Source organism: Miscanthus floridulus, chromosome 4, assembly GCF_019320115.1.
Source record: "Miscanthus floridulus cultivar M001 chromosome 4, ASM1932011v1, whole genome shotgun sequence".
NCBI classification, from domain to species: Eukaryota; Viridiplantae; Streptophyta; class Magnoliopsida; order Poales; family Poaceae; genus Miscanthus; species Miscanthus floridulus.
In genome coordinates, this window is record NC_089583.1 from 71,663,666 (window position 1) to 71,679,179 (window position 15,514).

The 15,514-nt window shown below is 47.9% G+C and overlaps 1 pseudogene; it reads right to left on the bottom strand.

Moving 5' to 3' along the window:
* LOC136548633 (uncharacterized) overlaps positions 1–13,718 on the bottom strand; it is a 39,057-nt pseudogene extending 25,339 nt beyond the window's left edge.
* Between the last annotated feature and the right edge of the window lie 1,796 nt (positions 13,719–15,514).

Here is a 15,514-nt window from a genome sequence, read left to right on the forward strand (position 1 = left end):
TGCCATTAGTTGCACGGCCGTGATGCCCTATGAGCTAGTTTGGATCGTGGGACTGTATCTCTTCTCTCCAACCTTCGTCCGTTCCATGACAAGTTGGTCGAAAGAGTATAGATTCCATTCTTCTCTCTCTTTGGTTCTCAATCCTTGTCAATCTAGTAAGATGTGGATTGAGCCCCTTGCTTGTTTGGTGCTTATTACGCTCTTGATTCCATTCCTTTGATTCTCGTCAGCTTCTAGGGCGAGTAGATCAAAGGAAGGCGAATCTCGTGTTCTCCTCTTTTGGTTCTTTCGTGCTTAAGCCCTTGTATGTTTGTACCCAATTGGACCATAGCACTTCTGTGGTTCTTGCGATGACAATCACACCACTAAGAACCCTAGGGTGTCTTAGTGCATTTAGTGCACCTAGGTCTTGGTACCCTATAATAGAACCGACCAAATTATAAGAACACAATTACAAAAACAATCACCAAAGTGATCAAATTCCTGTACTTAAGCTCCCATAATCCCAGTAGTCCAGAAATCACGAACGATTTCAAACAACTCTCGACATACAAACCAAGACCGTAGTGATTCAACACAACACATCATTTGTTACAACATTTCACAAGTGGCATCTGGATTACATCCATCAGAGTTCAAATAAAATATTACAAACCAAGTTCAAATTTGCGGAAGCAACATAGTTTAGTACATAACTTCATAGTTTCAAATACATTGCTAGATCTTAGTCATGTCCTACCAAAAGCATCTTCAGGTACGAGAACTAGGAGAGACCGCGCCCAACGATCTAGTCTTCATCCCTAGCCAAGAGAAGGCAATACTTGCAGCAACCAAAGTAGAACCGGTCATCTACAATAGGTGGGAAATAAACCCTGAGTACGAGAAGGTACTCAGCTAGTCTTATCCGTCAAAACAAGAAATAAAGGACACCAAAGGTCATGCAAGGCTTATGAGGTGGGCTAGCTTGACACAGTTGCATAAAAGAGCTTATGAATATAGTGCCCAATTTAAACTTAGCATCAAGTTTATCATCATTTACCTATCCACTAGATTAGCACCTATACTAGAGCACTCACTTATTAGGAGCAACCAATATTAACCATAGCAGGTATAGTAAGGCTGTCATCATCATACCATCATTCCTGAACCATTATGTTATTTAGTGTATCTACTTTGGAGATAAGCCCATCAAGTTCTCACTAACCGGTGAGAGACGGCGACTTGAATCGAATTACAACTCAGCTGAGGGGGTATTCCTAACTCTCATCCTGGCATACTTTGCAAGGGTAGCCGTGGGTCACCTTTGGTACAACTCAGGAACCAAATTCATAGGTTCGATCAGCGCGCGGGCCCCGCTAGTCAGAGAGGAAACAGGGGAGGGAAGAAGAGCGATGGCGGTAGCTCGCCGTCGGTGGCAGCTCCAGCGAGGCCATGGGTACCAGCATGTTCACCTCACCCGTGCGCACCTAGGGGTACCATTAATCATAGCAATTGCGGTGGCTAGGGAGAATGGTGATGGCCATGGCGGCGCACGGCCGCAAGTTGGCCAGCTCCAACGAGCCGACGACATCACGGCCCTAATGGTCTACCCTACGAGCATCAGCATCACTAACTAGACCTAAAGCAAGGGAAAGAGGGGGGCAGTAAGAGGCTCGAGCGGCACAGCCATGTTCAAGCTCGGCCGACGGCGGTCATGGCGACCCGGTGGAGCCGCCTTCACGGTGAGTCCTACCTGAGGCGAGGACGAGGTTTCGGTGAGGTCGAGGATGTGGAGGGGCTCACGATGGTGCTGTGGTTCAGGGGAATCGGTCAGTGGCGCTCGGTGAGGGTGATTTGGCTCAGCGGTGGCCACGGTCTTCCCGGTCACCGCGCTCGCGTGGAAGAGGACGGCAGAGAGGGAAATGGCGAGAGGAAGAGGGAGTGAGCGAGGCGCTGGCTTGGCTTTCATCTGGGAGCATGGGCACGCGACGTGGAGGTGCTGGCTGGGCATGAATGCCACGCAGTGGCCAGCCTCTGAACCGGTCGGACATGACATTCTCTGAACATTTTCAGAAACGACTGAATCAGGGTCCGGTGGCACGACTGACAGCGCCATTTCATCGCCTCATGGCTCGTAATCTAGCCCGAGTTAGCGGTAGGTAGTAACAGCAAATTTGTAGAGCTACAGTAGTACTACAACATTGTCAATTGGGGCTTGGACTAATTCAGTCTAGATTGGGAGATACAAGGTCTCAAAGAGGGGCTCATGAAACTGTAAGTCAGGACTTGACTGAAAAAAATTTCTAAGTCTGAAATCAGCAGGGAAACCTGACTTGTGGGCCCTGTTTGAGCATGTTCTAGCCATTTTCATGAGATGGTCATATTGAGACTTTTGTTCCTTGATAAATTGGCTACAACTTTGGTAAAGGGTGCACATCCATGCTAGATCTCTAGGTTGGACTTTTTAATCAGTCAAACCGAGTCACTCTATAGGTCATCCTAAAGTCAAACCTCCACCTAGAGGGCAATTTAGCCATTTTGGTCCACATGAACAATGTCCCATCAATTACCCTAAGTGTAGATAAGGTGTATTAGACCATAATTAACCACTCTACACAAGTGCTACACCAACTTCTAAGTATCACATGTGATAAAACAACAAAACACTCAAATTACCCTAATGTTGCAAATCCATGTTTCACATGTTTCATGACTTTGTTGTAATTTTAAACTTGTCATATTACACTACCATGTTGCCATGTTTCAAGGTATGAGAAACTCATGTTGCATTCACATGTTGCACTAACTACCATTCGCAAGCAATCAAGTATGAAACTAACATAATTGAGAATGTTGCACATACATGTTTCAGTAACAATGGCATGATGAGATGGATGATGCGCATGTTTATGAAATGAAATGCAATTTTGTGGGAGCAAACACCTAGGGTGTTACATACCCTACAAGTGGATTGGGCACTTGTGTCCTTTTGTGTGTCGCTCCTTTCTGATGCCTCGTCCTTCGCCATGACATGTGTATAGGAAGGAGTAGACCTTTGCCATACCTTTCTCTCTTGCCCCACCCTTTCTTGGTCCTCGTCAATTACAATGGCGTACGAATTGAGAGAGACCGGAATTGTATAGCCGCTCCTTTCAATTCACGTCAATCTCTATGACGTCCGGATTGAGAGACCGCGAGCCATGGTGTTTGCTTAGGATGAGCTGAGGTCTTGGCCATTGATCTTGAAGCTGTACAGGTCGACCACAGTTGGCCCGGGAAGTACAAGCTCGGTCTTGACTTAAGCCTGTGCTTAGTGAACAACCACTCCTGTTTCTTTGGCCCATGGATCGGACATCAGCTGAGAGGGCCAAGTCATTTCCTCTTTGTGTTCCTTCTGGGTCTTGTCGCCTTTTTGGAATATTGTTTGTTCTCTTGCCTTGAGTGTGTTTTGGAGGTAATTACCACGAGGACAACGTTGGATCAGAACCCGATGGAGAAGGAGAACGTGATCGATGACAGGACCCTGGGAAGGGGAGACCTTGCTGATCGACTACATCAACTAACGAAGATTTGTACCACTACTACCTCGACATCGCAGGTGTCATGGTGGCACCCTCTTTTAGAGAATCCTAATAGACATTGCATAATATCTAGAACTGCTAGCGCTTTATAATTATTCCTTTGCTAGTACTTTGATGCATGCTACTACCTGAGCCATTATTAACCTGATGTAACCCACTCTACCACGTCACCTTGCTTTGCGCATTCGCTCGCTTATATATGCATACTTGCCTGCTTGCTTGCATATTACACCACTATACTTATTATTAACTCCACTTTGCATTATATCAGGGATGTGATGCTGGTGGTGAACCCCCTAGGAATGGTTTGGCTATGGGTGCCAGACTTGGTGGTGTGTGAGCATGCTACATGTGTCTTGGGTGCGTGGAGAGTGAGGGTTGTGTCAACCGAGCTGGAATAACGATGAGCCTGGGGTGAGTCTTTCCATGTGGTGCTACCTGGGCACTTGGATATGGAATACCTATGGTGGGTAAATGGTAATTGGAGGTGTCCTTAGGTGTGAACCTCGAAGAGGTGGAGCCTGGGGTAGAGGTGCTATGGTGGCACATAAAATGGAAACCCTGGTGAAGACATTCTGGCTTGGTCAATCCCTAAGGACTTACTAGTACTCAGACTCACCGGGAATCCTTTACATTCCACTCGCCCTATATGGTGCGGGACAGTCGGACTACTTGGTAGAACAATGCCACTACTGCTAGGCGAACGTGTGCAAGGAGGTACGAGGCGCGCGGTTTCCCCCACACCCTTCCGAGACTTCAGGAGGCCTTGTGGACCTGGCTCTTGACATCCAGAGGGCCCCGGCTCTGTCTACGACTCATAGTATCAGCCATCCCAGACTAGACTTGGGATGTTCTAGGGCTGAGAGGCAGGGTGGCATCGTTCTAGGCTAGCAAGCGACCAGAATTCTGCCTAGGAGATACATGGCTTTGAGGATGGCTAATCTTGTGGGTATGTAAAACCTCTGCAGCGTGTTTGGTTGATCGATCGATACAAATGCCGACTTGTCGGCTATGGACCTTTCCTGGGTTTCGCTTAAACTAGATAGGAGATGAGTCCTTCTTTCCTCCCTCCAGGGTTGGGGTATTTTCCGGTCGTGAGCCTTGGGGGCTGCGGGCCGTTGAGACAAGGTCGAGAGGGAGTTGGCCTGTCGACCCGAGTGTGTGAGATGAGATATGGTGTGGTGGTGTGGAGATGGTTTGAGATGGATGGTTGGTGGATGGATATGGATGGTGTGGTGGTGAATGTGTTAAAAATTGGATATTATTATTATATTACTAATGTTATTTACTTCTCATGCGCTAAGGATGCAAACCATAGCCAAATATTAGGATCACCAGATCCCTTGTCTATCTTTTCCACTAAAGCTTATCGGTGCTGACCATGGCCTGCACACATCTAGCGGTGTGCAGATTTCCTGCTTCTCAGAGATGCTGACTTTAGAAGGATTAGAAGGTCTCGTGCCTACACTCAAGTTTGGTTCAGAGATGGAATCTATGCTGCACTACACCAACTCTGATGATGCCCGTGAAGGAGGAGCCTTCACTCGATAGACTTCCACTAGATTAACTCTATCATAGGTGTGTTCCTCAGTGATGTAATACCTTTTATCTTGTAATCTTATGATGTATGACTGTGATATCGACCGATATAAGATAATATGATGGAATCGACTATTAGTTTCATCATATTATAATTCATTCTGTGGATTTTCCCTTCGAGGAAAATTTAGGAAGTTTTAGTTGGTATCAGAGCCATACTTGACCCTAGGATGAGACCTTTAGTACCAAACACTAGTTTAGAAGCCAAACATTCTATCTATAGTGGAGTCATAGCTACTAACACTTGATTCCCCGTCTCTACCTTGAGTTCTACTACTAACTGACTATCCCCGATCTGAAAAGTTGACCACTAGGAAATGATTCCCTTTGTCGCCCACGCAAGATCAATAGATGTGTGAGACTCAAAGGCTTAGGAGTCGCCTTAAGTCAACACTATGCATATAGGAGTTGTAATGCTGCTTGAGTGCTTGGATCTTTTTGCTTCTTATGCTTCTTGTGTTTATATTGCTTGAGTGAAGAATATAAAAGTATTTTATCTACGTGTGGCTCCAGGCAAAAATCAAGGCCGTAATATGACTAGACAAGTGATTTTGACCACCGGTTGGACATATTAAGCCGAAACGTCATATCTTTACTCGTCTATTTCAAAATCGACTTTAATTTTCAACCAGGCATGTTCAGAATGCTCTCTCTCATTTGTTGAAAACTTCTCCCATTTGCAAGAGCAACTCCATCTTAAATGAAAACTATTTTAAAACCCTCTAAAGCTACCAAAAGAAAGTGATTTCGACTCTTTTCCAAACCTACCTTAAATTTCAAAAGCTTTAAGGAAAGCAAATTGAAAACCAACCTTGTTTCAAAAGTGTTGTGAACTCGTTTTTGAAAGACAAAAGTTTTGTTTTACACCACACCTTTAAAAAGCTTGTATTTATTTGATTCCAAATCAAAGATCTTGACTCTATTCTTAACATAAGAAGTTCGTACAAATAAACCCTACCATTAAATCAAACTACAGATGAATTACTAAATAAAATATCTATAAAAGCGTTACTTTTCAAAATGAGAACACAATTTCCAACTATTTTTTAACCCCTTGAGTCTTAAAACCAAAATGGGGCACAACCTACTTTAAAAAGGCATTTTTATAATAATTTCAAAATTCTTAAGGTTGTACCCTTCTTGCTTATGATATATATGAAACAAATGATTTGGAACAATGTATCAAAAGCCTTCACCGCTAATTTAAAACCCGCTTAAAAATAAGCCTTTCTTAAATTTTCATAAAGGACTCCTTCCTAAATTTAAAACTTTGATAAGCGCCGATTTGATCCTTCAAAAGATCTCTTCCTTGTTTATAAAATAAACTTTCTCCCTTTTAAAAAGCCGTATGCAAACAACTCTTTCCAAAAGCTCCTATTCAAAACTCCAACTGCGAAACAAATGCATTGGTGCATATGACTTGACAACGAGGACCCCTCTTCTCTAGTGACACTAACCCCTAAATCTTGAGGACGAGATTCCTGTAAGGAGGGTGGACTGTAACAACCCGGGGTTTTGGAGAAGCCAAAAATATGAACTTTTTAATAAAATTCCTGCAATATGTGAAGCATGAAGATGCTAGGTCAAACAAACAATACATATAGTGATGCTTGTAGGAGCTTGCCAGAGTTCCTTATTTGGTTTAGGGTTTGGTGTTGGAGAGCACAAGTCCGTAGCGAATCCTTTTGACACCTTCTGGAACCTCTCATGAACCCTTGACCAAAATTCTATAATCAACCAACTATCTTTATCAACTCAATGCCCGTGGATTGCCAACCCTTGACATGGACCCCACTACCCCTAGTTGACCTCTAGTGGACCCCACTAGGAGGTGTACAAGTTGGCAACACATGTATACAAGATAGGAGCCTTGGTTTATTTAGAAAATAGGAAAGCCAATCTGGCCCAAGCACATGACCAGCCAGCCCAAGATGCACGATCGGCCCAACCCTCCTCCTGGCCCCGCACGTGCCTTCGGCCTAGACTTTGCATAGCAACCTGCTCGGCCTACCTCCCCGAGCTGGCCCAGCTCGCGTGCCATCCTCTTCTCCTGACCGCATGGCCCAACTGTCAACCGACCGGCCCAGCATGCGAATGCAGTAGCACAGCCCAGCCCAGCAAGAAGGCCCAGCCGCGCGCCTGATCCAGGACGGCTTCGCCTTCCACCCACGGCCGCTGACAGCACGACTCCTCCGGTCATCCCCTTCCTCCAACCACTCCCCCTCTCCTCTGCTTTTCCAGCGAGCCCACCGGGCAGCTGCTATTACAGCGGAGACCCTAGCTACGGGCCCTGCTGAGCCACGCCTTGCGCCCCCTTCTCAAAGCTTCTCGCGTTGCTCACCTGCCCGCGGCCTTGGATGCGCGCCATGTCACGCCGATCGTCAAATCAGCGGCACGGACGCCGGCGCCCCACCGCAAAGCCCTAGCCTTTGGGCTATAAAACCCTCGGCCAAGGCCTCGCCCTCACCAACTCCCTCCACCGCGCCGCCATAGCCCTTCTCGCACCTCTCGGCCTCACTTAGCCTCTGACGCCATGCCCCTCCTCTACTCATCGACCACCATGGATGCGACCCTGAGCCTGCAGAACTACCTGTGCCATGCCAAGCCGCTCCATTGTCCTCTGCTCCAGGCCGGTCTACGCTCGCGAGCCCCTACATGCCGTGCTGCTCGTGACACCAGAGACCGTGCCCTTGCCATGACATCATGCCATGCCTCGTCGTGCTCTGCCCCTCCTCTGCGTCAAGCAGCAACCCCGCAAACGCGTCTCGATGTCCTGGGCCACGACGTCGCCCACCGCGCTGCCGGAATGACTACCCGGAGCCACCTTTGCCACGCTGCTCTGAATCATGCCACACTGGGCCGCATGGACGTCGTCGAGCACGCCGCCTTTGCTGCACCCTCCTTCACCATGGCCTTGCCCCAAGCCTCGCCACGCTGGAGGCGCACCACGGCAGCGCTGCCTCCCAGCTCTGCGTTGCGACCAAGCCATTGGCAGGAGCCCATCCCTGCCTCGTTGGAGCCCCTGGCCATGGCGACACCGACTGTCTACTTCCCCTGCACCTGGCCACCACCGCATGATCTGCCTGCATTGGGCCCTGCCTGCACCACGCGGACGCCCGACGCCAAGCCCGATGGTGAGCACTAGACTCCCAAGCCCCACCTTTGTTCATGCCCTTGTTGCCTGCCTATCCCGGCCTTCGATGCCGGCTTCAACCCGGAGCATCCCTGGATGACGCACCATTTTGCATGGACCTGAGCCACCACCGGCTCATGGACACGCGCACCGCACAAGCACCGGACCGGCCCCATCACAACGGAACCGCGAACCCTTAGCGCCCTATGTTCGTGCCTCCGAGCCACCAAGTCACCCGGGGGCATCAGCTCGCCGCCGGTGGGGGACTACATCGGGAAATAGAGGAGCAAGAGGAAAGGAACAACAGCAGTGTGGTGCGCCGGTTTCACGTGAGCCATAGACCGAGGGAGAAGGAAATGGACCTGGACCACCATGAACCGAGCCTTCGGTCCACTGGACCCTACCTGACGGTGCACCATGAGCCACGCTCATGGACCCGAGCCCAGTAGGAGCCCAGCACCGCCATGCGGACCGCCTAACCAGCCGACACGTGTCTGGGCCGTGCCAGCCCATATCCGGCCCTTGACCCGGCCCTCCGGTGCCCACTTGAGCCCGGTCAGTGTTGACCGTTGACCGGTCAATGTTGACTGACGATGTGGTCCCACCTAATAGTGATTGCAAGCGCCTAGCCCAGTCCCGTGCTGCCACGTGTCGAGCCCTGGATTATCCTTCCTTTTTCTTTTTCAAGAAAAGGATTTAACCTTTGGAAATTCATAGAAAATCCATACGACCTCAGAAAAATGTGAAACCAGTTCCCACATTTTTCTAAAACCAAGCTCTATGCGATGGACTTGTCCCCACTTGCTATTCGTGCCGCAAAACTTGAGACCGAGATCTGCCTCTCTTTTAGACTTGCAAATGGCCCCAACGCCTTGGCCGAATACCCTCGTCGCCAACCCTAGCTGTGTCCTACAGCAGCAGCCACCCTCTGGCCACCTGCTGCCATGCCTGGCCAGCAACAGCCAGCCCTTGGCCACCTATAGCACGTTGCGGCTAGCCGCAGCCAGCCACAGCAAGCCACAGTAGGCCGTAGCTGGCCGCAGCTGGCCAGAGGTAGCCATAGCCCTCCGGGACAAGTTACAACAGCCCTTGGGCCTCCACATCTTTGCCGCAAAGTCGAATCCTAGTCGAACGCCATTCCCAACACCGACGAAAGCCCCTTCCTGTTCATTCTTATACTCATTCGTACACTTACAATACGTGATCTTGATCTATTTATATTTGTCTGCACCATGCCCTCGTGCAGGTCTACCCATCCCCCTCGCTATGGATGTGTGATACTCCATTCATGTGGTCATGTCTTAGCTCTTATGTTGGGTTGTCGGTATTCTTGTTCTTATGTTATGTTTGTTTGCCTAAGGACCGTGCCTTCAAGCCGGTCGAGGGATCATACCTCGTTCGACCATTTCGGTAGTGGGATCACCCCACCATGGCCGTAATGGCGAGTGTAACTCGCACCCTCGTTTTTAGTTGTCTCCGACGTACTACAATTATTAGTAATCTGATTCGGCCCTAGGACCTGGCCATTGTGGACTGAACATTGGTGCGGATATCACCCGCACACAATGAGCCCTTTGTGGCCTAAGTTAGTGGACGAGTCGGGATATGATGATTGTAGAAGACGGATGTCAACTCATGTAGGTTAAGCTCATGGCCGCGAGATGCCTCGCCATGACCATCGGGCTCTACCTCTTTTTCGCCTAAGTTTATCCTAGCCACCTTATATGATTGCACCACCTTGACCATAGCATTCCTTTGGGTCTAAGCGGTGACAACCGCACTGCTGTGAACCGGGGGAATAGCATTGTGCCATTAGTTGCACGACCGTGATGCCCTATGAGCTAGTTTGGATCATGGGACTGTATCTCTTCTCTCCAACCTTCGTCCGTTCCATGACAAGTTGGTCAAAAGAGTACAGATTCCATTCTTCTCTCTCTTTGGTTCTCAATCCTCGTCAATCCAATAAGATGTGGATTGAGCCCCTTGCTTGTTTGGTGCTTATTGCACTCTTGATTCCATTCCTTTGATTCTCGTCGGCTTCTAGGGCAAGTAGATCAAAGGAAGGCGAATCTCATGTTCTCCTCTTTTGGTTCTTTCATGCTTAAGCCCTTGTATGTTTGTACCCAATTGGACCGTAGCACTTCTGTGGTTCTTGCGGTGACAACCGCGCCGCTAAGAACCCTAGGGTGTCATAGTGCATTTAGTGCACCTAGGTCTTGGTACCCTACCAGTGGATTGGGCACTCGTGTCCTTTTGTGTGTCGCTCCTTTCTGATGCCTCGTCCTTCGCCATGACATGTGTATAGGAAGGAGTAGACCTTTGCCATACCTTTCTCTCTTGCCCCACCCTTTCTTGGTCCTCGTTAATTACAATGGCGTACGGATTGAGAGAGACCAGAATTGTATAGCTGCTCCTTTCGATTCACGTCAATCTCTATGACACCCGGATCGAGAGACCGCGAGCCATGGTGTTTGCTTAGGATGAGCTGAGGTCTTGGCCATTGATCTTGAAGTTGTACAGGTCGACCACAGTTCGCCCGGGAAGTACAGGATAGGCCTTGACTTAAGCCCGTGCTTAGTAAAAAACCACTCCTGTTTCTTTGGCCCATGGATCGAACATCAGCCGAGAGGGCCAAGTCATTTCCTCTTTGTGTTCCTTCTGGGTCTTGTCGCCTTTTTGGAATATTGTTTGTTCTCTTGCCTTGAGTGTGTTTTGGAGGTAATTTCCACGAGGACAACGTTGGATCGAAACCCGATGGAGAAGGAGAACATGATCGACGACAGGACCCTGGGAAGGGGAGACCTTGCTGATCGACTACATCAACTAACGAAGATTTGTACCACTACTACCTCGACATCGTAGGTGTCATGGCAGCACCCTCTTTTAGAGAATCCTATTAGACATTGCATAATATCTAGAACTGCTAGCGCTTTATAATTATTCCTTTGCTAGTACTTTGATGCATGCTACTACCTGAGCCATTATTACCCTGATGCAACCCACTCTACCACGTCACCCTACTTTGCGCATTCACTCACTTATATATGCATACTTGCCTACTGGCTTGCATATTACACCACTATACTTATTATTAACTCCACTTTGCATTATATCAGGGATGTGATGCTGGTGGTGAACCCCCTAGGAATGGTTTGGCCATCCCAGACTAGACTTGGGATGTTCCAGGGCTAAGAGGTAGGGTGGCATCGTTCTAGGCTAGCAAGCAACCGGAATTCTGCCTAGGAGATACATGGCTCTGAGGATGGCTAATCTTGTGGGTATGTAAAACCTCTGTAGAGTGTTTGGTTGATCGATCGATACATATGCCGACTTGTCGGCTATGGACCTTTCCTGGGTTTCGCTTAAACTAGATAGGAGATGAGTCCTTCTTTCCTCCCTCCAGGGTTGGGGTATTTTCCGGTCGTGAGCCTTGGGGGCTATGGGCCGTTGAGACAAGGCCGAGAGGGAGTTGGCCTGTCGACCCGAGTGTGTGAGATGAGATATGGTGTGGTGGTGTGGAGATGGTTTGGGATGGATGGTTGGTGGATGGATATGGATGGTGTGGTGGTGAATGTGTTAAAAATTGGATATTATTATTATATTACTAATGTTATTTACTTCTCATGCGCTAAGGATGCAAACCATAGCCAAATATTAGGATCACCAGATCCCTTGTTTATCTTTTCCACTAAAGCTCATCGGTGCTGACCATGGCCTACACACATCTGGCGGTGTGCAAATTTCCTGCTTCTCAGAGATGCTGACTTTAGAAGGATTAGAAGGTCTCGTGCCTATGCTCAAGTTTGGTTCGGAGATGGAATCTACGCTGCACTACGCCAACTCTGATGACACCCGTGAAGGAGGAGCCTTCACTCGATAGACTTCCGCTAGATTAACTCTACCATAGGTGTGTTCCTTAGTGATGCAATACCTTTTATCTTGTAATCTTATGATGTATGACTGTGATATCGACCGATATAAGATAATATGATGGAATCGACTATTGGTTTCATCATATTATAATTCATTCTGTGGATTTTCCCTTTGAGGAAAATTGAGGATGTTTCAGTGGTAGTGGCGGCCGAGGGGCGAGTGCTGGGGCCATCGGCTAGTAGTAGGCATCGCAGATGAAGGTGGCCACGACCATGCTATAGCCAGGCCGAGGGCGGCCACCCTCAGCCTGCACATGCACGCACATGGACAGAGGCAGCCACGGCGTGCACCGAACACGGTGACCACACACTCCTGGACGAACGGCCAGACAATGCTAAGCACAAATTTTAAAGCATCAAAACCAACCGCTTAGAGCTCGGTTGAGATTAAAAAAAGAGTTCAAGATTCTAGTAGACACTAAGGGCTTCTCGTCAGAGCAACGAGCATGGTCGGAGGGTGAGCATTGAGGGAGATAGAGAGGTGCCAATAGGAGCTCATCGCACTGAACGCCAGTTCATGACCAAAGCCCAAAACAAGATCGACAGCGCGTTCTAACAAAGTTAGGGCAATTTCTACGACACCATGACAACTCCAACTCATCTGTGGACTTCACCATGTTAAAGAACTCACTTAGAGGCAACTAACACTATGAAATCATGGAGCTAGTGCTTAAGTGTTTTAGCTAGAATTCAATTGCTAAAATATCATTGTCTACAATACTTTTCAGATTTAGAAAAGGGCAAGGGTTCAGTTAGAACTAAACAACGACTAAGAACTAAACAACGACTAACACTTTTGTCACAATTTTTAAGAGGCCTAAACCCTATCAATTCCAACCAACAAGTATTTCATGCAGTAGTCCATACTTCATACTAACCCATAGGAGCAAAAGGCTTAGGCACTATTTAACTATTTTGCTCAATATAATTCGCCAAAAATAACACTTTAACTACAATTTCAACTTCTTGCCGATTCAACGAAAAGTTCCATTTAAATCACAGATTTGATGTTTGAGCTCCCAAAAACCCTAGTTACAATATTCACTTTCAAAAATTACAGTTGCATTCTTATCTACCCTATTCGCTCACCATTTTACATAAACACTATACACAAGTTATATCTTGTTTTTGTTTACCGAGATCGCTTTCCCGTTTCATACGTGTTGTAACTTGTTAAAAATTCAAAAACCCATTCAGCTTGATTTCCCCGAAACCTTAACTTAGGTGCTAAGTCAGCTTGTAACACCCGAGGTGTTACAGCCTGCAACTAGCAAGAAATCCATTCACACATGCTTTGATGGCCATAAACATCCTACAAAAATAGACTCAACCATCCTTTTTGTACTTCTTGCAATCAATCTCTACTATGCTTCTAGGACATGTAGCTTCAAACTTAGCTTTGAAACTCCATAACATTCTAAAACTTTTGCCCCAAGTGCCATGTAGGCCTTTTAGTGCAAGTTGCCTTCCTTCCCACACCTTATTATATGACATTTTAATCGGGAACTATCTTTCAAGCTCAACTTGCAACTTCTTTGCTCCCAACTCTAGAGTACACTTGAGTACCTCTATTGCTCTATTCCCTATCCACGCTTTGCTAGCCTCCTTACCCCTCACTTGGCTAGTTCTAGCACAAGGGTCGGTGTTTCTAGTAAACAACAACGAGTAAATTTGTATTATTGCGCATCTGGCTCGGATGGTGTGCTAAGAGGACACAAGGTTTATACTGGTTCGGGCAGAATGTCCCTACGTCCAGTTCGTTGCTGCTGCTTGTGTTACTAGCATTGAAAGTTCGTAGTAGGGGTTATAAACGAGCGAGAGAGGGACATGTCCCAAGTCTCTGGTGGAAAGAACGAATGGGTACCGAGGGCTCGGTCGCTGCTCCGCTATGTGTTCGAGGTTTGATGCTAGTGGTCTTGATCTGATGCGGTGCGATGTGATGATGCCCCTTAGTGGGGTGCCCTACTTTCCCTTTTATAGGCCAAGGGAAAGCACGGGTTACAATGGGAGAAAAGAGGAGAACGAGAGACCGAGGAAGTCCTTTAGGGTCTCTAGGCCTTTCTTTTCCTCTGTGCTGGCCTCGCTGACACGGCGGGTGGTGACAGGGATAGCTCCATGTCGGGCTCCTGTCCGCTGACAATGCCATGCCCTGGCATTATCAGCGGGTCGTCACGTCCCACTCCACCCTAGTGGGCAGTGCGACGAACCGGCGTGCTGATCAGCGGTCGTACAGGGAGTAGGCAGCATAGTGACCACGCGTCCGTTACTGTGGGCGATGTGAGTTCTCTAGAATGACACGTCGTAGGGATGGGTCGTGTTGAGATGTGACTGCTCCCTGCACGATGCCAGAAGTTTGACCTTGGGTTCTACTTTTTGGCCCGTAGTGGTTGGCGGCGGCGTGAGCTTCCGTTAAGAGCCATGCCCAAGGGATCGGGCGAGGTAGAGCCAGCCCTCAGACGTCGGGCGAGGCATAGCCAGCCCTCAGACATCAGGGGAGGCGGAGCCAGCCCCTAGACATCGGGCGAGGCGGAGCCAACTGTCAGACATTGGGCGAGGTGGAACCAACCCTCAGGGGTCGGCCGAGGCGAGGCCAACCCTTGAGAGGTCAGACGAGGTGGAGTCAACCCTTAGGGTCAGCTAAGGCGGAGCCAACCCTCAGGGGTCGGACGAGGCGGAGCCCATGGCCTCGGTATCGGGCGAGGTAGAGCCACCCTCAGGGGTCGAACGAGGTGGAGCCCGTGGCCTCGGTGGTCGGCAAGAGTTGTAGTCGCGCTCTTGACCGCTCGGACGAATCATCGTTGATGGTTAATAGCTCCTCCTCTTCAGGTACCCTAGTATTGGTCCCCGACAATAAGTATGGCTAGAACCTATTGACACAACCTGAAAAAAATAGACGATATGGGATCTGAATTTAGTGTTTAAATATGGGATCTAAATTATTGATAGAACATGAACAAAAACAATTGCATAGTCTAAAATTAATGAAAGAACATGGAAAAAACAATTGCATAGTTTGAAATTATTGATAGAACATGAAAAAACATAACTGAATAGTCTGAAATTATTGACAGAACATGAAAAAAACAATTGTATAGTATGAAATTAGTATACCATGAAAGTGGGGCAACCACGAAGTTTCTTTTCATGAACTTTCCATCCACACTCTGAATCTGCACATCGTGCCCTATATCTTGATTTATCACTATGCTCTATAAATGTTTGAAACTCCCTTTTTATGGCATATTGCTTGATCATCAGTATGAAGGCCTTTTATCAAAAATGTTGAACCT